Source organism: Dicentrarchus labrax, unplaced genomic scaffold, assembly GCF_905237075.1.
Source record: "Dicentrarchus labrax unplaced genomic scaffold, dlabrax2021, whole genome shotgun sequence".
Classification (NCBI taxonomy): Eukaryota; Metazoa; Chordata; class Actinopteri; family Moronidae; genus Dicentrarchus; species Dicentrarchus labrax.
Window position 1 is genome coordinate 15,042,951 of NW_026136705.1, and position 22,412 is coordinate 15,065,362.

Genomic DNA, 22,412 nt, shown 5'->3' on the forward strand with positions numbered 1-22,412 from the left:
CTAAATACAACACATAGGTAACAAACAAAGGAGAGAATGAACAAAACCAAGTTAGTATTTTTGTGAGTGCACACTGAGGTTAATCAGGTTTGCTTTATCAAGTATGCAAGGCCTTTGGTTACGTTTACAACTAATTTAAACTTACTTTAAGTCCCTGTGAGACATACTGTATGCACACCATGATAAAATCACTTCTTACTTTATGATCCACATGCTTCTTCTCTTTTTGTTCGTCTAGCAAAGTTTCTGGCAGACAGATGGGTAATAATAATATCCTTATGTCTGCTTTTGGTTGTAATGAGCAGCATAGTAGACACATTTTAATGTAATCCGGTGGCTTTACATACACACTAAATCTTTTATCTTAATACTTTCATGATCGTGAATGTATGTAATTTGGAGTTGTGATTAATCAGATTGAGTGCGGTGATATTATAGGCCCATTATTGAGGGGATTATTGAGCGGACCGACATCCAGCCTCTGTGTTTAGGAAATCTCAGCACTTTCAGAGTAGGTTTAGGTTACTTGTGGAAGTTCCTCAGATAGTACAGCAAAAAGGCAGGACTGTGGGTGGTTATCCATGTTTTGACTACTGTATCCAAACAGTTAAAATCAGCCATTTGAAGTTCCTGGCCCCTGGGATGCTAAATGTTGCTTGTACTCAGTAAAGGATTGTGATTTTCTTTAAAATGCTAATAGACAAGAGCAATGTATGAAAGAGGAACATCATTGGCTTGTACTTGGATACTCGGGAAGCACCAGCTGCCCAGAAGTTACTGTGAATCACATCCTAACCACAAACAGAATATTACCAAAGAATTTATAAAGCTGACAGGGAGGTGAATTGTTGTTGCTGGTTGTAGCCTTTGCTGGAAATTCCTATATCAACATGAGAATAATATACAGTGTATTGCTAACACATATTATTATAAATAATATACTAAACCAGTAGATTAATGTTACCATGCAAATCAAGACGTCCATGGGTTTTAATCTTCTATCATAATGTAGATTATAAAGTAGTAGTAGTAGTATTGTTCAAGTGTACTTGCCATTCCAAATCTAAAATGTGAAGCTGACTTGAACATTTTGCTTCTTCAGGAACTTACAAAATGTAAAAACATCTCAAGTACATCAAAATCCTCAGTGCTATAAAAGATCTGTCTAGTAAATACACTTGATTGATTGATTGATTACACAGAAGGAAGGAATTTTAAGTTATTTTATGGGATTCATACTGTATTCATAGTAGTCTGGTGACAAGATTTAACTCCTGCAGTGTCTGTTTAAAGGATAGCACAGACCCTGTAGTAAAACCAAAAAATAGGAAGGCCTTACAGAGAAACAACGGAGGTAAAAAATTCTTGGATGTGCTGAAGTGACACCCCCATTAATAATGTTGAACAATGTTTTAAGATCAAGATGAAATACAAAAATGTTGTATATCATCTAACTTGCTTTAAAAGGTCACCCTGTAGCAATAAAGGACTATTCCTAGCATGTCACTTACACATTCCTCAGATGAAAAGGCGTTGGGCGGATTTCTTAAGTCGTCCTTTATTAAAGGTAGCTCTCAGATGCAAAATTTAAGGCAAAATTGAAGCAGAGATTTTCACCACACTGCTGGGCGGAGTTAACATCTCATTTCTCTGCCAGCAACTGCGCTGGTGACACTGCAGTAATAAATCTTTCACTTGGACACTAGTAAATCACTAAGTAAATTATTAGTTAGATCTTAAAGAGGATACGCCTTCCCAGTATTTTGTTTGTGGTGCTAAACCAGTCCTAAGTTTCATTGTTAAACTCTGGATGAACACCCAAAGTCTTAAAAGGTAGCACACACAGATTTCCAGGACAAAGTTGACTAATAGCAATTTCATCTTTTTATTTTGTCCATGTCAGATAAACATGCTAAAGTTTTATCAGAGCATACATTATAAGTTAATGTCGTGTTCGCAGGAATTTACACAGAGAGAGGGGAAAGGAGAGGAAGAATCAATTTTTAAAGTTGGGGAGATGTCACTGTGAAACCGTGGCTGCAGCTTGTACATGCCAAAGATGGACAGTAATGAGGACAAATAGAGTGAGAAGATATTAAACAACTCACAAAAACTAACTAAAGCAATCACATACAATGTTAATCTATATAACGCAAGCCTGAATTCTTCTGCTCGATTGTCACAGATTTTTCTGACGTTATGTTACTGTATTAAAAAAATGTGTTAATGAGTTTTTCCCACTATTAGCGGCCCACTTTCTCTTCCCCACTTTCCCAGGCTCTGAGAGTGGCTTTAAGGGGTTACCTTGTTAGAGGTTTGGGGATATGCCCATGTCGGCCGCTCTGTTTTCTTCAACCTTCTGTTTTGGAGAGGCCCTTTTCTGTGTCGGCACTGTGACAGGGTTCTTGGCAATATCCTGAAAGTCAAATCTGTTCATTTAGATTCAAGTGGTGACCATGGAGCAGACAGCAGCCCATTGGCATGCTGTGGCAAAACTAGTATTCAGGGCACTTAATATCCTGAACTCAACATTTGTCCTTTTTCATAACACTAGCAAGCTGATGGGTGAGTCTGTGTGTTAACGCGGTTCTTGTATTTAAATAAAATAAATAATATAAATGTGCAATTTGTTACTGCTTATAAATTGCTGATTAGTTTTTTTCTTCTTCCAGAAGTCGCAAGTCTGGGCCAGTTAGGGCAGCACCCTGATGGGGGTTAACATGTCTTGCTTAAGGACACTTTAGTAGGTGGGGCTGCTTACTGGTATTTGGCTTACGTGAATATAGTCTAAAGCTGGGCTCAGGACTACAGGAGTATTAAAATCCTAACCCATTTTAAAATCGGGTTGCTTTACGCACAGAAGGAGAAACTTCACAGGTTTTCTAATCTCAAACATGCATTCACAACAAGATGTGAAAATAATGGTGCATCACACACTACAGGATATTATTAAGATAATCGTGCCATAGGGAGCAATGCACCTCCGCATGTGATCTACTGGGGTAGCAGATATAAACAGACTAATGTAGCGGAACACCTTGCTGTAGTAACGTTAGTGCTTCGGAATAACAAAAGCAGAAGGCTAAATGAGCCTGGATGAGAAAATGGTTAAGGAGATGGGGTCAGCACAGGTTATCTATTCTTCAGCAAGAACTAGAGGTGAGAGTGTCAGTTTTAATATCTGTCAACAGTAGTATGCTAGCTAATGTTTGCCGCAAGGGATAAATTGTTTACCACTGCTTGGCCACACCTCTCATTCACTTTCCTACCAACGTAATCATCCCGATTTTAACTCCTGAATAACAAACACGTTTGAAAATTATCGGGGGACCCCTGATGAGTCTGCGAGCCGCTCAGGAGGTTTAAGACCGGATCCTGTAAACCCCTCACATTACAGGATAATCTGGGCTGGACCATATTTCTTCTCCTATTGTAGGGAGGTAAATCGACCCAAAACTCCTGTAGTCTGCGAGTGTAGAACTTCAGAATCTGAAATGTCCAATGTTAGTGCAGCTTACCTCACCAGTGGGTTAATTTTCTCAGATGTAGGATGGAAATATTTTGTAAATGAGTAGTGTTTCGTGTGAAAGCAGTGGACACCCACATTATATATTCTTCACGAAACAAGCACTGCTCTGTTTAAAACAGAAAGCCTATTGCTGTAAAGGAAGAACAACAAGATCAAGTGTATGGAAACGGATTTTCCCCACCCTTGGGATTTCTTATGGGAAAAACTGGGCTCACATAAAATAATCTTATTCAGTTGCATCATTTCTTTATTTAATAGGAAATTTAGAAAATAAAATTCTTTGTGAAGTATAATAATGCCAGTTGTTCCTTTTTGTTGTTGAATTAATGTAGTAGCATGAGAGCTGAAGCACCACATAGCTCTAATAATCAATGATGTGTCAACGTAGCAATAGCACATATTCTGAGCTCAATTTCATTTTTTTCACAAGCTTAAATTTTCAGTTACACGCAGTCACAAAGAGACAATGAACAGAATCGGGCTGTGGATAGAGCCTTGAGATACTCCACTAGAAATGCGCTGATGAGGATGTAGTACTATTGACTGCAGCACTCTGGGCATACATACTGTACTGTTGTGATGTCAAAAGTAGTGCAGAGGTTAAGAACTGCAAAAAAGACGAGAGGAGTCCACTAGTCCAAGTAAATCAGCGTTCATGTTAAGCATTTTTGAATGATTTAGACAGAGTAGTTTTATATATAAACTACTGTCAAAATCATTATTGAGGACTATACTGCTATGCAAGGGGAGGACATTATGTACTGAAAAAACAAGACACAGAGTGAAGAAATGGTCAGAAGAAAATTTGGAATTAGGATGTTGGCATGCAATGCTGAAAATAATAACCACAACCACACAAAGATAATAAAGTAATCCTACAATCACTCCTGGTTTTTTTTTTTCCTTTTACAAACAGAAAATATACAGGGATCAAACATGAGTCACGTGTCCTGTAAGGCATTCAGGAGACATTAAAAAAAGAACATGAAGCATCAGAAGGGAGACACAGTAACACGGACAACAGTGTGTAGCATCAGGATGTGGGCATGTGGGAGACACACAATAAGCCATATCAGCCTTACTCGTTTACAGTCGTAGCCTTCCCCTGCATGGTGGGCCAAGTAGAGTTTCTCATGGACTGACAACACAGCTGTACACCATTCGTCCGGTCTGAAAGACGGCTAATGGGACAAAGGGCATGAGTGAGGAGAGGGAAACGAGGGAGAGATGCTCGCTGAATCGCCCAGCCCTCCCCTGAGCAGGACGGGGAGCACCACTCTTCCTCTCTGCTCATAGCTGCTTTCCCCCGGCCCTCAGCCATTTTGGAGAGAGGAAAAAGTGGCTGCTTTCTCTCTCCCTCTCTCACTACGTGGCAAAGCTTTGGAAAGGCTTCGGCTGCTGTGTTGTAGCAGCAGAGAAGAAACATTTTGCAGCTCGCACTTTGGAGATAATATGTTTGCAGAGAAAAAAAATTCAGACGCGAAAGAGCCTTCTTCCATCTTGACTTTTTTTTTTTTATGAATTTTTGTTTCCCTTGCATTCAGCTGCTAAGCCTCTCTCCTCTTTGCTGTGCACTTTCACTCATGCTGTGTCCTTTTCTTTAATAACTTGCGCTGCAGTTTTGTTGGCTGGTCCTTTCCCCTTGTCTCTTTTAAGTTATATCTTTTCTCATCTCTCAATTTGATTTTATGCAACAGAGTGTAAGACAAAGGAATATGTCCAAATTTTGGCACCACTAAGAAGAGACAGAGCTGCAGCCAAGGATCCTGCTGGGATCCAAAAAAGCCAAGCAGAATGAAGCACCAAAAAAAAAAAAAAAAAAACAACACCACCCTTTCCTTTGCTTGGTCACAAATTCCACTTTTTCTGTAGCCAGCCCTGCGCTGCGACTCCTCCTCGTCCACATCTTACCGCATTCAACCTTTTGCCATTTCTCTCTTGCCGTACCTTTTTTTAAAGGCGATTTGAGGTTTTTGTACCCCGGAAAATGGGCACTGGACAACGGGTTAGGAGGGCGTAACAGGGAGAGAACGAGGGGATGTTATCTTCTTACTTTTCCTTGTTATTTTCCGTTTTTTTTTTTTTTTTTTTTACTGTTACTGTTATTGAATTGTTGTTGTAGTGCTTGTAGTTTTTTTTTATCTTTTATGTGTTTTAAGGGTGTGCTTGGACTACCACGTGTTTGTAAGTGTGTGTTTTTAGGAATTTGTGTGCATGAGGATCTTATCTGTTAACGTTAGACTTTCAGTTCTGTTAACAGTCTGTGTCTGATGATTTGTTCTGTTTTTATAGGTTTTTTGATTTATACTGAAACATTGGCCTACACTACTCCTCAAGCCTGACTCCATCTGATTCCAGAGGACTCGTGTGCCCTACCGGTATGTTGGCGATTTATAATACTTATAGTTTTCTTTCTGTTAGCTTGGTTCAGTTTAGTTTGTAATCCGCACCATATGCTGTGTACCTGATGATTTGTTTTTTGATGTTGTTTATGGCAGACAGTAAGGTCATGGAAATGCATAGTTTATCAGACAAATGCAGGCATTTATAAACTACCAGTTTTCTTTTCAAAATTAAAACTGGTTGTAATATTTTGTGTTCTGTGCAGGTGCGATTTAATATGATTTCACAATCTTGTTTTTTCTCTCTTAATATTTACCTAGAGGATGTTGTGTGTTGACTATTGTAGTCATACTTGGACTGAAGAATACAAATGCTCTCGTAGTGTTCTTCTGACATTTTATTCATATTGTGGTATTTCATAAAAAAACTCAGCACTGTACAGCAGAATTTTATTTTCACATTTAGCTGGAATTTCATGTTTTTATGTCCACATATAAAAGAACATACAGTATTATTCTGTCTGACATTTCAAAAATAAATGTTGACCTCAGAAGAATGTGATCAGTAGGTTACACAAACACCACGTCCATCTCACAGTCATGTGCTCTGGCCTGTTCATTGTACCATGGCTTAATTTCAAAGCTGTACTCTATAGATACACAAACAGGAAATATCTTTTATTGCCACACAGAAAAGGTCTAATCAAATATGAATGAAAAATACATAAAAGAAACAGTTTACTGCCATGAACAGTTTTTTTCCGCACTATCAAAAAGGATTTATTCCGCAGATATTACAAGGTAAAAGTTAAAATAGACTGAACTTCTAAACCTTCTAACATACAATGGAAGATATACGATGTAGATGTATAGATGTTGTATGAGTGCAGTTTACAGGTTCAGATAGCGGATTGACTTGCTGATTCCATGTTTCCTGAGTTTCGTCTTCCTTATTTGCTCTTGAAGGGGTAATGCCAGCTGCCACAAACCCGTAGATCCGAACTTGTGGTGACTGGCTGCACAAGCTCGTATCTATAGGTATGTGTCTTCCTGGCAAATACGGCACCTGACCTATGCCTGTAAGAAAAACCACTAGCTTAATGAAATTATCTTTAAACCAGGTTTTGACAAGATAGCTTAAAAGATGGGGCTTGTCTGACTCCATTACAGTCTTATCTGTACAGTAAGTCATTTATAACACCAAGCTCTCTTAACCTGTGTTTACACGACTGAACAACGGCGACTTTGTCAGGACACTCTACCAAACTTATCCCACGTGTCCCGTCTTTACGCAGTGACCCCACCCAAAGTACGAGGGTTGGACTATGACATTATAAAGATCCCTTTAATATTTCGGGCTGAATTAGGCCATTGGGTCAGTGCTGCAGGACTGCTTCATAGCAATATTGGCTTTACAGAATGTTTGCATAAAAGTGATTTTGTCAAGTATTTGATGGATTAGCAGGAAACAGACATTCCCATCTGGTTATTTTGTCTACAGACTGTTTCTTACATTTTCTTTAAAAATTCCAGATGTCATAAAAGCAGTGTATATCATGATCTAGTTTGATATCACAGAATGCTATAAAACTACATTTACCCTGACAGATTTCACTCCTACAAAGCAGCCATCCTGCAGTTTCCTCAAGTGTTCCGCAGGTTGAGGTAGTAGGTTGTATAGTTCAGAGTGACACCACAGGAGATAACTGTACAGCCTCCTAGCTTTCCCTGAGGAAACACCACACACTCTGGACACTGATGGATTATTTTACCAAACACTAACTTTTGTGCAATATTAGACTGGGCACTGGGTTTATCAGTTGGTTGTAAATACATTGTCTTCTTATCAGGTGGTTTCGTACCTGGCCCTAACATATTGATTTTGAATTTTCACAATTTTATTTCCTTTGTTTTACATTTTATTTATAGGGCATGCGAAGATGTAAAAATATGTGTTGAACAGACTAACATGAACATGGCAAAAATTGCCTCTCATAATATTATTATGGCAGGAAGACAAAATTAAAACAATCATAGAGCAGAAGGCAACGAGGAGGAAAACGTTTGAGAGTTTGGGGAACAGCACCAGCATGTTGCTGCAGCAGCGAGGTCTGTGGGCCGCTCTAATGAAAGAGATGCCACTGAAGGGAAACACCATACAGCCGCAGGGGGAAGAACATGGACTTGGCAGCCAATTATGTACAAAGTTCAGTTTCACTTAACCAAAACGTTATATTTCCTCTGCACAACTATGTGGTAAAGACAGTGCTGTGATCAAAACAGCCAGAAACAACTTTAACTGCTTCAAACCAAGAAAACCACAGACCCCTGAAGTCATCTTGGTCCCTGACAGCAATGTAAAATACAGTTTTATTACTTTATTTAAGGAATATTCAAATGAATAACTTATACTTTGTCACAAACCATGTGAGTTTTAGCTGCACTTCACAGTCATATTTTAGCTGAATAGTTTTGATCTCTGTTGGAGATTACATTTTCTAAACGTGCTGGAATTTCAGTTATGAGCTTCTATCAACAGACACTGAATGTGACATACAAATAAATCACTATGAGCAATTTGCCGTAACTTTTAGGACTGAACTGTCGTAGGTTTTGTGAACATTAATTAATCCTGCTACATCTTGTACTTTTACTGCCATGAAATTATGTTCCTAGTCTAATAAATAAAACCTGACAGTGGATGCAGTCTTGTGAGGGAGAAATGGCATCCCCATAGTGCAGTGTGCTGCTATGGGCAGATATGTAGAGCATTGGGTGGTATGATGATGAAAGACTGTTTCCACTTAAACTTTTCGCTCTCTGTCCAAGGCCACCCGGTTCGAAGTAGGGAGCTCTGTGGGTCAGAATAAAGCGGGGGCCCCTGGTACAGGGGCAGCTTCTGCAGTACGAGCAGTCAGTTACAGTAGATACAACATGACACTGTTGTGTGTTTTTTTTCTCAGTGCATAATAACCTCGCTTAGTCTGTTTTTTTCCTGGAATGAGTGTTTTTCATTTGCATCCCTGTCTGTGTGAGATGTTTTGTTGTGGACATGGGGTAGTGTGTTACAGTATACAGCAGGAGGCATACAGGAGCTTTCCCTAGTGACCCCCTCCAGCACACACACCCCGCCCTCCTTGTGGAATGTAAGTGTAGGTTTTTGCCTTCATTGAAAATTTCTATAAATAGTCCCGTTTAGCTGTTCTAATGTTAGTTCTGTGTGTGGCCGACTCGAAACGTCAGCGTCGCTGGAGAGGAAGTGGAAGCACTATGTAAAAGTGAGATTATATGAACGCCCCCTTTACTGCTCTGAGGTGCATGTGATGTGTTGAGACACCACAGCATGTGATGTCTGTGACCCAGAGAGATGCATTTGCTTTTAATGAAAAATGTATATGGAGTGAGAACTTTGATTGTTTTTTAATTGCCCTTGAAATGAGAGATAATACCCTCTCAAAGAAATCCATTTAAACCAGTAGATATAAAGAGGGCGGTAGTGTGGGACCACACCGGCCATTTTTCTGCTGTCACTGATCTCAGCCCATTGTGTGTTGTCTGTCAGAGGAACCCTGTTCTGGTAATTCCCCTACCTCCCCATTTGTCTCGCTTTCTTACCATCTTGTCACCCGTCCTTTTTCACAAGTCTTTTCTGCTAATACTGATAAAATATAAGACTACCACACCACCAGGCTTCCAGTTACATTTCCTTTTACCGCTCCCTAAACCTGTGCGTATTCTCTTCGTTGCACCCTCCTTTTCTCTTTCAGTCTTGTTCCCACCCTTTTCTCCATGAAACGCACGCTGTAATACCCAGTCACTCTCGCAGACACAGAGGGAGAGAGAGAGAGACAGGAACAGAATACCGGACTTGCCGACTGAAGAGGGATTTTTTTTCTTTTCTTTTCTTAAATGAAAAGGAGCTTGAAAAGAGACATTGTAAGACAAAAATGTGATTGCCTATCTTTGCCTTCTTTCTTTCTCTCTGCTACTGTGTGCTTGTTCTCTTTACCACTTTTTCCCTCCCTCTCTACCATTCCTTATCTCTCCTTCTCTGTATATAGCAGGCCTTTAGAGTCTGTGATTTCAGCTGTGAGGGGAAATTAATGGATGATATTTATTTCTCTTTCACCGCTCTGCTACTGCTGTTCCGGTGCTGTATGTATCAGGCAGAGGGGCAAGCAGAGACTCTACAGTTTCTCTGCCCTGGGGACTTGAGCCTGCAATCCATGAAGCATGCAAGGCAGAGGAGGGAAAGAAAATACAGAGGCACAGACAGAGGTGTGATACAGTGAGACTAAAGCGCCGACCAAGAGCAGAAAAAAAAATGTGGCAACAGGGCAAGAATAAGATGGGTAGTAGTGTCACATGGAGAAAGATGGGTGAGTAGCAGCGGGTAGAGGCACTCCAGCAACAGGCGTTACACATTTTTTCCTATTATTCACTGCTGTGGCTGTTTTGGCGCTCTCTGTCTGAGCCTATTTCCATAGCTATTAAGCATATCTGCAAAATGCAGACGATAACAAGAACATCCGTTTGTTTTTTGTTGTTTTTTCTGATGTAAAACTGTGCTTATATGGAAAATGTAGGGAATGCTGAGATGGTGGGCACATGTAGACTTTAATGGATCGTATGCGGTATGCATGTGTCCTGGTCATTTGCATTAGCTTTCTTTTTATTCAAGTAATCAGTTACGTATCTTAACATAACTTACCTTATCTTATCTCTTCCTCTCTTTCAATCCTGTCTCTCTTTCTCATTCTGTTTCTCATTTGTTCTCGCTCTCCTGTACTAATAAGCGTGTAGCGATACAGGCCCATTGATCTGTTCTTTTTTTCCCCCTTGTTTGTGCTATTTTTCTGCTGGTGCCTGTTAAAATGCATGCTCCTGTATTCTTATTTTGTAAAGGCATTTAAAGAATAGATTTAGCTTATATTGTCTACATTATCTGTTGCTGCTTTATATAGAGGCTTCTTTCTCCATAGTTTTTAAATGTACTGTAGTCAGTCATTCTTACTACCTTTCTATTTAAACAAATCTCAGCTATATTTCTTGTTCACCTACTTTAACCCTTTAACCCCACACCTGCCCTCCCTTTCATCTCTCTCTCTCTCTCTCTCTCTCTCTCTGTATCCCTCTCTCTCTCTCTCTCTCTCTCTCTCTCTGGCTGCACATGGTATAGTCTTGCATGTCTGAGCAGCAGACGGCTAGACAGCAGCAATCTGCTACAGCAGCCTCATGTACTAGTCCGAGTAATCCATTCAACAAAGCCTGAGGTAGGAGCACTAAAATCTCTTCCTCTACTTCTCCCTCCAGCTTTCTTTTTTTCTCACAGATCTCTCTCTTTCCATTTTGTCTGGCCACATCCTCCCCCCCTCTGTTCCTCAGCTCGGCTGACCGGCGCAGACACACAGAGAGGACTGCGGCAACCTCGCAACCAGTCAGCTGGGTGAGTTTTCTTTCCCTCCTCTGATCTCTCTCCTTCCTCGCATCTCGTCTCATCACCCTCCCAACGTTCCTATTCCTCCCTTTCTCTTCATCTCTTTCGGGCAGTCAGATCTCATTCCGTCTACCTGACGAATGAGCTTTCCCTCCATAAAGTCAGAGCCGCATGATTGACAGGTGCGGTCTCAGAGGACTGACAAGCCTGGCGTGTCTGGAGATTGGATATCTCATAGGGAGAATGGAAGTGGTAAGGAGCTTTGGATTTTTTTGTAATGGGGAGTGATTTTTATCTGAGTGAGAACCTGGCAGTATATTTTCGGTCTCTGCTGCTGTCCTCGTTGTCTGACTGGTGCTGCTGCGCATGTGCACGGTGCAGGATTTTGGTATTTAAGTGAAAAATCAAAGATTATCATAACATGGTTCGGCTGAGCCAGGCTGTGGCAGCGACAGGGAGGCCAAAATATGCTGAGGCAGAGCCATTCTTATGAACATCATGTGATAATAAAGTGCTGTCTGTCTGGGTGTGTATAGCCATTCACTGGTGAATATAGTACAAGTGCGTACAGTATGTGTGTGTTCACTTGCAGGAAGATGATATGTGGTGGTTTGTATTAGAGTCTTTATGTATGATGTGATTGTGATTTACGGGGTGTATCGGTATTTGACTCATGCGCAGAATACCACGATACTTATTGTCTTACAGTATAAAAGTGTTGGATGGATGAACTGATGCATGTGCTGTGGTTTCGTGCGGACGCCGACTTACCGAGACCACACTGGACTTAGTGTCAAAACTGAGACTCAGGGTACAGCACAGCACAAAGCCAGGGAGAGAGGAAGCTGCCATTGTCTTCTCCAGCCTCAGCCATAGCGCTCTTGCAGCAGATGATCTACTGTATGTCGCATAGGAAAGGCCAGACAAAAAGCAATCTGTACCTCTCTCATTCCCTGAGACCCTAACTTGTGACGTTTTGCTGTGATGTGCACGGGTTGGGTTCTTGGGAGCTGCGAGGGGCACTCACACATCTCTGTAACCTAAAGCAAAAAAAAGGAAAAGACAAACATGGCGGAAAGACACAAAGCGCAGCGAAAAAGGGACGGCTTCACTTTTTTAGCTAGGCACGGTGACAGGGAATGTTCATTTGATCCACCCACACAGCGAAAATAGAGATAGAGGGGAACTAAAAGGAAGAACATTGGGATTCTTTCAGAATATGGAGGGGTTTAGACCCAGAAGCAGGCACAGCATGTGGGGCGTTGGGTGGGGGACAGGGGTAGATGGATAGAGGAATGTCGGTATGAAGGACATGTGACTGGGATGGAGGGATGTCCAGACAAGGTGGGGTGATATGGCGAAACGCTGTCACATTTACGGTATTCTCGTTTTTTAGGGCAGGTACAATGAATGAATGAGGAATTTGTGACTAGGGTTACACCCACAGTGACTAATGTTACACATGCTAATATAAACGAACAGCACAAGGACCTCACTCATTCTGTAGTTGTAGACACACTGTCCTGTGTATACTGCATAGACACTCAGTCATACATTTACAGAAACACACTCACAATATCAGAATTTTTTTTCATTTATATGCAGCAGAAAAACATTAAGCACATGATATTGCTAGGGCTACACAGTGCAAATCACTTTTTGAATGTAATGGTATTCTGTGGTTTAATTTACTATATATCATATAAGAGACGAAGGTCACAAATTCATCATGACTCTTCTTTTTTCCACTTCTCAAGCTGTCTATGGGCTCTTCATGCCTTATCTTGAGAGCAGCACAAAGTACTGGTGAGAGCGTGGCACTGAAAGCTCAGTACACTTGTGTTTGACCTCATGAAAATTATCATCTTTTTTTTTCTATACCTGCACCTTTTCGTCTTTGTTTATTACACGTGAATTGAAGAACTTAAGGCATGGCTGGTTGAGAATGGTAGGATACTTGTACTTGTATGCAGCAGGGTGCCACCCACATGGGTGCCAAGTCATTAAACTATGGATGAAAGCAAGATTGTAGTGAGTTGCGAAATTGCAGTAAAAAGCCATTATAGTGTATATTGTGTTTTAATGGATGTTATTGGAGGTGGAATGAGTGAGACCGTATTCAGTCCAGGTTTTGATGCAGTACTCTGTGTGAGTCTCAGTGCTTACAGTTCTCCAAAAACTACTGTGTCAGTGTGTTGAAATGTGTCTGGAGGCAAATGTCTGTTTCTATAATTGGTTGGTGATCTGTGATCACAGTAACAGCTTCATTTCTAGCTCTCCCCTCCCTTTATCCACACCTACAGTATGTAACCCTTTACATGTCTCCTTCTTCGTCAGCCACTCTGAAGTCGCTTCGTCTTTTTAGGGAGCTTCAGCAGCATTTGAACAGCGATACTGTTTGATGTTTTGTCCTCATTCTTTCATTAGTTTGGATGGGATGTGATGCAGCGATTATGTGGCTGAAGGATAGGTAGCTTTGTGCTCGGATTCTATTTTCAGCTTTGATTTGAAGGCATTTTTTAACAATGTCAGATTGAACGGTTGAAGAAACAGCTGACATTTTTGGTACAATCCCCCCATGCTTAAGGAATTTCGGGATTCATTAAATAGGCATTTTTACTATGTGGTCAAACGCTTCTAATGAGCAATGACTTCTGTGAATCTGCAGCTCATTCGCATTGTCACGCACTTCATATCTTATTGGGAGTTTTGCTCCCCGGCCTGGTTTCAGTTTACTATGTGAAAGGATGCAGCTGTAAGAAAGGTTTCCTCAGAAGGACTCCAACAGTATGTAATGCAGGTTAGGCAAATTTCTATAAGAGTAAACAAGCATATATATATTACTGTAACTCTAACCCTAATCCTGCAGCAGAGTTTAACAATAGACAAATAACTATTCTGTACGGTACTTTCTGTAGAATGTCTGATATTTTTGCACGGCTTGATCTATCATTGCTATGATCGGAAATACTTGGCTGCTGCTGCTGCTTGCTAGCTCCATGTGATGCATATTGCGATGTTTTAGCTGTAGGGGTTAGATGTCTGTTATTGTATTACTGTCTTTGAGATATGCATCTTAAAGAGAATCAGTGAAAACATTTCACAACACTTGTGACTACATACAAAGTACAAAATGTCTTGTTGTTTTTTTTTTTTACATACCGGTATTTGGTGGTACAATGTTAATGTAGTCATGTGATGTCGTCTCAGTTCAGCTGGGTTTCCTACTTGAAGCAGCGTGTCTGCACCAGTAGGTCATGGTGTCAGTGTTTGCCTTGTTCAGCAAAAACATGCAGTAAAAGAGTACATCCAGCAAGGAAGAGGAAATGAACAAGAAACAGTGAATATTTGTAGAGTGGCTGCAGATATGATTTCTGTTTGGTTTTGAAATGTCATCCTCCACTCTGACAAAAAAAGTTAATGACTGTGAGTAAAATAAAAGCAGTTAACTTCCATGTGTGCAGCTCAAGCATTCACACTGTACTTCCATCACTGTGTGTACATGTGCCACATTATTGAGACCTCCCACCGCAGCCTTGCCCCTCGGCTTCTGCTAGATTTTTTTTTTTTTACAACTATGTAAAATGGCCGACCATTGAGAGGACTACAGATCTCTCACTGACAACTTGTTTGGTGTTAATGTTTTTCTCTTACAGTGTTAAACTGTGCATGCAGGTATAATGCACACAGCTGGACCTACACTGGTGGAAACTAATTGACAACGAAAAAAGCAAATATTGGTACAAGTGACTGACAGTAAGCAATGATGAGATCAATGATCTCTCGAGTATAAATAAAGGTTGCAAGCAAACAGATGTTATGCTTCCATTTTTAGGAATTTATTACACAATTCTTATTATGTTTGCCTACAGTATATGTTATCTTAGATACATTTACTGCTGAGCAATGTATGTATGGTTCTTTATGGCTGTCAGCTGAAGACTCACCGATTAATGACGTAATGTAAGAAATGTTGTAGCTGCAATATTTTAAGTCTGTTTAAAATTTGATGAGAAAGCTTGATACTGTAACAGCAGGTAACATGGCCTGGAGTTGAAATACATTTGAATACTGTGATATTCTATTTCTTACACTGGGAGCAAACCTCAACATTTAAGGGTTTTTTTATTTCATATTTTTGATGCCAAAATGCTTGAATAAACACATCTGTTCTGTGAGTGTGCAGCATATGTCAGTGAGTATGGTTTTGTCAGCTTTCCTTCATCTGTCATTTCCAGCTCTTCCCCTGTGCTGTGATCTCACTCACTCTCTCACAGAGTCCTGAGATGCCCTCTGATCACTGGAGGAGAGAGGCTGGACTCCCGTTTGAATCCAGCTCAGTCTTTTCCTGTCTGCTGCTAGTTACAGTAGCTGCTGTTGCTCCGACGGCAGGAGCAGGTGTGTCTACCTCCTGTGCCGCCAACCCCCCATCCCCCCTCCTTCCTGTTCCCTTATCACTGCAGTACGGCAGCTCTGTCTGGGAGGCAGCCATTCCATTGTTCTCGCGCCCCCTTCACCTATCGGTGCTCCTGTGGGTGCTGGCTCCACACTGCCCGCCCCACCCTGTGGATGGGACTGGCTCCAAATCACTGTGATACTTGGCACCTAGGTGCCCTGAGCAGGTTATGCTTCTGGCTTTCTGTCTCTTTTCTCCCTGGACAGAGCTTACTACAATCTCTGCTGCAGACCGCCGCCATCTTGTTACTGCTTGTGCTGACGGTCTGCCTGCCTCTGCTGCATTCAAACCAAATCGCCGAACCCAGCCTCAAGTGTTTGCCAGCGTCTCTCTCCTGCCACTGTTGTTTTGTTCCGTGCCAACCCAGCCTCTGCAAGGCTTTATCACAACACGCCCCTGAACCCAGCTAATGGACGGATTTTATCGCTGCACACACCTGGAACTTTTAGGTGTCGTTATACCTGAGTGGTTGGCAGTGCAGACACAATCTCTGCAAATGTATACTTATAAGTACAAAAAGAAAGTATGTCATAGGTAAGATATATCCAAATGCAGTCTGTGTGTGTCTGGGTAGCAAAGCCATGATCAAAACCGTACTGTACTGTCACCAAAATAACGTAAAAACTCTGATCTTAAGTAGATCACACCATAAACAACACAGTTAAACGGAACAATAACACAATTTAGCCAAAAAGGTGTTGTTATTTTACTAATATATACATTTATGTTATAAAAAAGTGACATCTCCTTTTTGCAAGATATGATTTATTTTTTTTAAAGGTAATATGCATGTCAATTTTTCCCTGATTCTGCAGACGTTTCTGTTTATGAAGCCCAGTGTATGTTGAGTGTGTGTGTGTGTGTGTGTGTGTGTGTGAGAGAGAGAGAGAGAGAGAGCCTGTGTCTATGTTAGAGAGTGAGAGAGAGAGAGAGAAATTGAGCAGTGGTAAGAAAGTCCTCATTCTAACTGTGTTTGGCAGAAAATTTGCTTTTTGACCATATGTGCCCAGAGCAGACTTCCATCATAAAATGACTGCTTCACACATGCTCACATTCACTCCAAACACATGATTTTCACAGAACAAGTCTGGACATAATTAGATTGTATAGATAAAGTGCTATAAATTATTCACAAATGTCTGCGTTCTAGCTGTACTTGTCACTGTAAAGTATTTTGTAGTACTTCAAAGGCACTACATGTTACATTGCACTTGTCTCAACAGAATCAGATACAGGTGAAAAAAACACATTTATTAAAGCAAAGGGTACAAATTCAGAAAGTGTATTTCAGCTTACAGTCTGGAAATGGTAATTGTGTATTGAACTGTGCTTTGGTGCAAAGCAAGTGGATATGAGTAGGAGGGGTGACACGGCAGTGAGTTCAGAAGGTTTTCGATCTTCTCAGACATTCTGCCAAGAAGAAACTGAACTAATGCAATCATAAAGAGTATGAAGAAAACAAACTGCCCCTCGAGAATACATCCATACATCTCAGGTTGCCAGTTTTATTTTTGAGTCTCTGGACATACATGCACTGCTTTACTACAGGGTTAAAATGTTGTCAGCTTTTATCTGACGTTGGCCTTTTAAGGTCAGTGGAGGCAGCCCTCTCTCTCAGTCACAGCTACTAGAATTATGAAAACATTGATCATATTTAATCTAATACGGTTCAAGAGAAAGCAGGAAATAAAGGCCAGAATTTAAGTAATTCCTGATATCACTATACACAAACATATGCTTAAAATATGTGATATGTCTGAAACTGATAACTCTATTCCCAAATTGTAGAAGCAGGTGTTGTTCAGCAAAAATAAAGGTAGCGGGTTTAGAAAAACTCATATCTATTTTCTATATTACATAAGATCTATTTTCTGCCGTTATTTTTGGGTCACCTGTTTTTAGGGACGATAATGTCAGCCTGTCGGCCCACTGCTTTGGTCCAGACGGAAATATCTCAGGAATTTTTGCTACTTTTTTTTTTTTTTTTTACAGATATCCATGCTGCCCAGAGGATGAATCCTAATGACTCTGGTGTTCCCTTAACTTTTCACCTAGCGCCACCAGCAGGTAAACGTTTCCACTAATCCAGTGAAATATCTCCATTTCTGTTAGAGGGTTTTGGCTCTAACACAACATACCCAGATTTTTCCTCCAGCGCCACCGTGAGTTTGACACTTGTGGTTTTAAGGTAAATGTCTCAACAACTACACTGAATGGATTGGTGCAGACGTTCATATCCTTTGGAGATCCCTTAACTTTTCATCTAGTACGATCATCAGGTTCAAATTTCAATTTGTTCAGTACTTTAGTTTATCAGTGAATACCTGCAAAACTAATAAAATTCCCATCAACCTCAGCTATATTTTGTGTTTAGTGCTAATCAGAAAATATTAGCATGCTATCATGCTAAGCTAATGTTTACTGTTAGCATTTAAATCAAAGCAATGCTGTGTGTACTTTAAATACAGCCTCATAGAGCTGCTAGCAGGGCTGTAGAGTTGTTCTTTAGTGAAAGGAAACTTACCCGTTGTACTGAAGCCTGATGCACAATTACACATTTTTAACATTTATTATTGATATATTACAGTATTGCAGCTTAGTGCTGTTTTGTATTTTTAATTGCTCTATTGTTTTTCCTGTATATTGTCACGTTTGTGAAAAGCAGTACAGTTTTGTCTATGAGGCGTACTCCCTGTAATTTATCATATGTCGACTATTGCTGGGCAATATGACTAACAATTTGTATCCCAATATTTTTGTGGTGGTGACACGTTATACCACATAATGTTTATTTAATTTTTTAATGATTGGACATTTATATAGGTTTATAGTGGCTTATTCTACTGTCAGTACATATAATGTAAAAGCATTTTAATGTCATCATGTATATACTGAAGGCTTTGACCACTATATGGTTTTCTTGGCCCCACAAAATGGTACAAAATGTGGGGGGATTTTTATTCTGCAAACTGCAACCTAGTAAAAGCAGCATTTAAAAATAAGTTGCCAACAATTTGAACACTGCTTCCTTTTCAAATAGTAAACACTAAACTGACATAAAATGCTGCTGATGTTACAGTTTGTCCCAACTAGGGCTGCACAATTAATCAGTATATTATCTAAATCGCTGTCTATATCTATATATCTATATATATGTGATAAAGGTAAAATATGTGACAAAACAGCATTATAAGCATGAAGTGGTGCAGAGATGCCTTGTTCTACAAATCCCCTAACCCAACAAATAGTTTACATTTTTTTCTGTCAAAAAGGGAAGTTGTGATGCAAAAGGGATTATTCCCGCTAATCGTGAATCATATCGCCATCATAATATCTATCAAAATAATCATTATAGGATTTTTTAAAATCTTATTGTACAGCTCTAGCCACGACCATCTGTTGGTGAACATTCCTATATATTTTGCTGAAAAGTTAAATAGTTACTTCAGCTAATTCCTATACCTTTAACAAGAAATTAAAACAGCTATACCGATTAATCTGGTATATCGCCCAACACTAGTAGACTCTGATGTAGTTGTGACTTTTGTGTAATTGTGTTTTATTTGTCTTAAACATGTATGTTTCTTTTTATGACCAGACTGTACAATATATCAATTTCTCCTCATAATTAATAATAAAACTGAGGTTTTGGCTATGTTGCACACTGCAAGCCTTACCGCTCAATTTTTATTTATTGCTCAGATGTTTTTTATTTAACTGTTCACATTATTTCTTGAATGTGGCCAGTGGTCAGATACCAGTGTGAACAGGTCATGGTCCTGAAGTTGATCTGGAGTGAGGTAAAAGTTACATGAATTCTGATATGACTGTTCACACTGAGGTCACATTGCAAAAAATCTGACCTGTATCTGATTTGGACCACTTATTAAAGTGGCCCAAATCAGAATTCAGCAGATCAGATTCGATGTGATTTGTGCTGTTCACACTGTCATGAAAAAATCAGATGACCAAAAACATCAGATTTTTGGTCACTTTAGTCTGCCGTCTAAACGCGCCCTTGGTTATGAAGCAGAGCAGGTAAAACATGGAGGAATAAACTATAGTCTGAGCAGCTATCTGAGCATCACTGACATGTTCCAGCAGTGTGAATGAATCACATAAAAAGTACAGCAAGCTATCGGTTATCAAATTAATTAGTAGTTGCTATCCTTACTCTTGCTGTTACTGTAAAGAGCTGCTGTCACATTGTAGTAATGAGTTAGAGGAAAAAGGATAGTGAATTATCTTCACTGCAGCAGAGAAGACATACATTGCCTGACACTGTGCAGTTTGCACATGGAATGTAGAAAGATTTCAGGGACTCAATGATGAAGGCCAGATGTTTGAGTTATGCATAGGAAGTCAATTGTCTACAGTTGCTACTGGGTATGACAGTGATGCAGCCAGGCACCAGCACTGGTATCTATTGTATAATCAAATTTAAGGAGGCCCTCTCACATATTATGCCTTGTATTTAACCAATAAACCCTCTGTGCTCGGTTTGAAAAATCTTCAAAGAACATCACATAAACAGAAGTGCTTTAATAAAAATAGAAACAGTACGTGAATAAGTATATATGTAAGATGAGTTGCTTAAGAATTCCTTGGTTACAGTTTGCATAGCAACTGTTCTCATCAAGCAATACATATTAAACCTGAACAGAGTCAGAGTGGTTGACAAAGATGTTGATCACTATGATTGGTCAAAAACTGAAATAAAAGTAAGATATAATATCTTGATTTTTAACTCATATTCATGGACTACATGTGTGTCCCTTTGTCTCTTTAAAACTCAAATCTAAATCAACACTAATGTGAATTTCTACATAGCGTGAGCCAGCGGTACGTACTCAAACTCATCTCCTACTGTAGCCCTTTTCCCTCGTTCCTTCTCCCTGCTTTTGCTCCTCGTCTTACACACAGTAACACACACACACACACACACACACACACACACACACACACACACACACACACCCAGCCTGTCTCTGTGTCTCACACATACACACACACACACCGTCTTTTGTTTGGATTCAGACGGCATTGAAGGCAGATCCTGTGGCCCTTCTGAGGAGAATGTTAATATGCCCGCTCTGGTCTCTCTGGGGATGCAGAGAATGGACTCTGGCTGCTAATGCACTGTCACACTAACCCTGCTCACTCTTCTCACACAGTTAGCAACAGCAGCACTACTCCAAGCACTGGAAACTATTTAACTACACAACTTACTAAGAGTTGCTATATATTGTATTTTCACAAAACATGCCAACTTTTCCTTACATGTATGTGTCTGCAAGCATGGTGAGCTATTTGTTATTATTTGTTTCATTAGCACTATTTAACGTGTTTTGGTCTATAACAGTTTCATCAGTGTTTAACAGACGGTAGCGTACCTTCTCCAATCCCCATCCAACCTAATCTAAAAGCCATATTTATGCCACATGTTTGGCAGACAAAATTCTGTACATCATCACAAACATACAGTATTGAGCGACATTTAGGGTTTATAGATAGAGTTAGGTTCTGTGTGAGATTCAACTCAACTTAAACAATTTGACCAAAGATGAATTTGCAAACTTACAAAAGCAATCCTTCTGTTTTAGGCAGCTGTAGCTCATTTACCAAACCAAACTGGTCCATGTATCATCCATTTATTTAACCGAAAACATAAAAAATAGCTTGTTCTGCTTTTTGTTGGTATCCAGAAATGATTACAGTTTTTTTAAGTTGGTTATCTAATAAAAAATACAACAAAAAAATAAGAACTTATTTTACACAGATGTGTTCTAGTACCTTGTGAACAGGTTCACCAAAAGTTAAAGTTGACACTGCGTATTGGAAGACATTGAGGGTTGGACATTCAACTCTCTCACACTATAATCATGAAATGATTGCCAAATGATCTTAAAGAGAACAGTTTTGATGATTTGTGCACATTGGATGCTTTTCTTTAATATTTTTTAGTATTAATTTAACAAAATGGTATCAGGGAAAAGTCTTAAAGGTCCAGTGTGTAACATTAAGGAGGATCTATTGGTAGAAATACAATATAATATTAATAGGTATGTTTCATTAGCATACAATCACCTAAAAATAGGAATCGTGTTTTTGTTATCTTAGAATGAGCCGTTTTCATCTACAGACACGGCGGGTCGCCTTCCATGGAGTCTGCCATGTTTCTACAGTAGCCCAGAAGGGACAAACCAAACACTGACTCTCGATAGGGCCGGTTACATTTTTCACTGCAACCATAGTTTCTCCTTCACACTTCACAACCTGTTCTCTTTCCCATGTCGGTGTTCAGTTAGTTGCAATCTGCCTTTTCACCACTAGATGCCACTAGATCCTACACACTGGTCCTTTAACTCTATGAACTGTAAAACACTGATTTCATGCTTTGAAATAGACAAATTAAGCACGCCTGTTTGCGTTAACTAGATTGTACAGAACATCTGTAGCTGTAGGGCAGGTAAGCACAGTTATTTACATAAACATAATTTAATCCCCAGATAACAGTTGTTCCAAACAATCTCGAATTAAGGTCCAGCATACAATCAGTCCCATCTCTGTCTTATTTCCCAATAACTGCAAACTAAAAGCCCTACTGTAGGTTGAACATGCAGTCGCTTATTGTCGAAACAGAAAATC

The 22,412-nt window shown here is 39.9% G+C and overlaps 1 protein-coding gene and 1 long non-coding RNA gene across 2 annotated transcripts in view; one reads left to right on the forward strand and one right to left on the reverse strand.

The window, feature by feature from the left end:
• snx19a (sorting nexin 19a) overlaps positions 1–22,412 on the forward strand; it is a 92,743-nt gene that overhangs the window by 35,721 nt on the left and 34,610 nt on the right. Inside the window, exons 3-5 of the mRNA XM_051401230.1 lie at positions 5,822–5,907; positions 11,185–11,317; positions 15,547–17,831. The gene's annotated coding sequence lies outside the window, so the exon portion shown is untranslated. The remainder of the gene's footprint in view (positions 1–5,821; positions 5,908–11,184; positions 11,318–15,546; positions 17,832–22,412) is intronic.
• Positions 6,257–15,355, reverse strand: LOC127364078 (uncharacterized). The gene is made up of 2 exons (XR_007884970.1): positions 14,471–15,355; positions 6,257–6,948 (listed from the first exon to the last, which is right to left on the reverse strand). It is a non-coding gene; the product is annotated as an uncharacterized LOC127364078 (long non-coding RNA).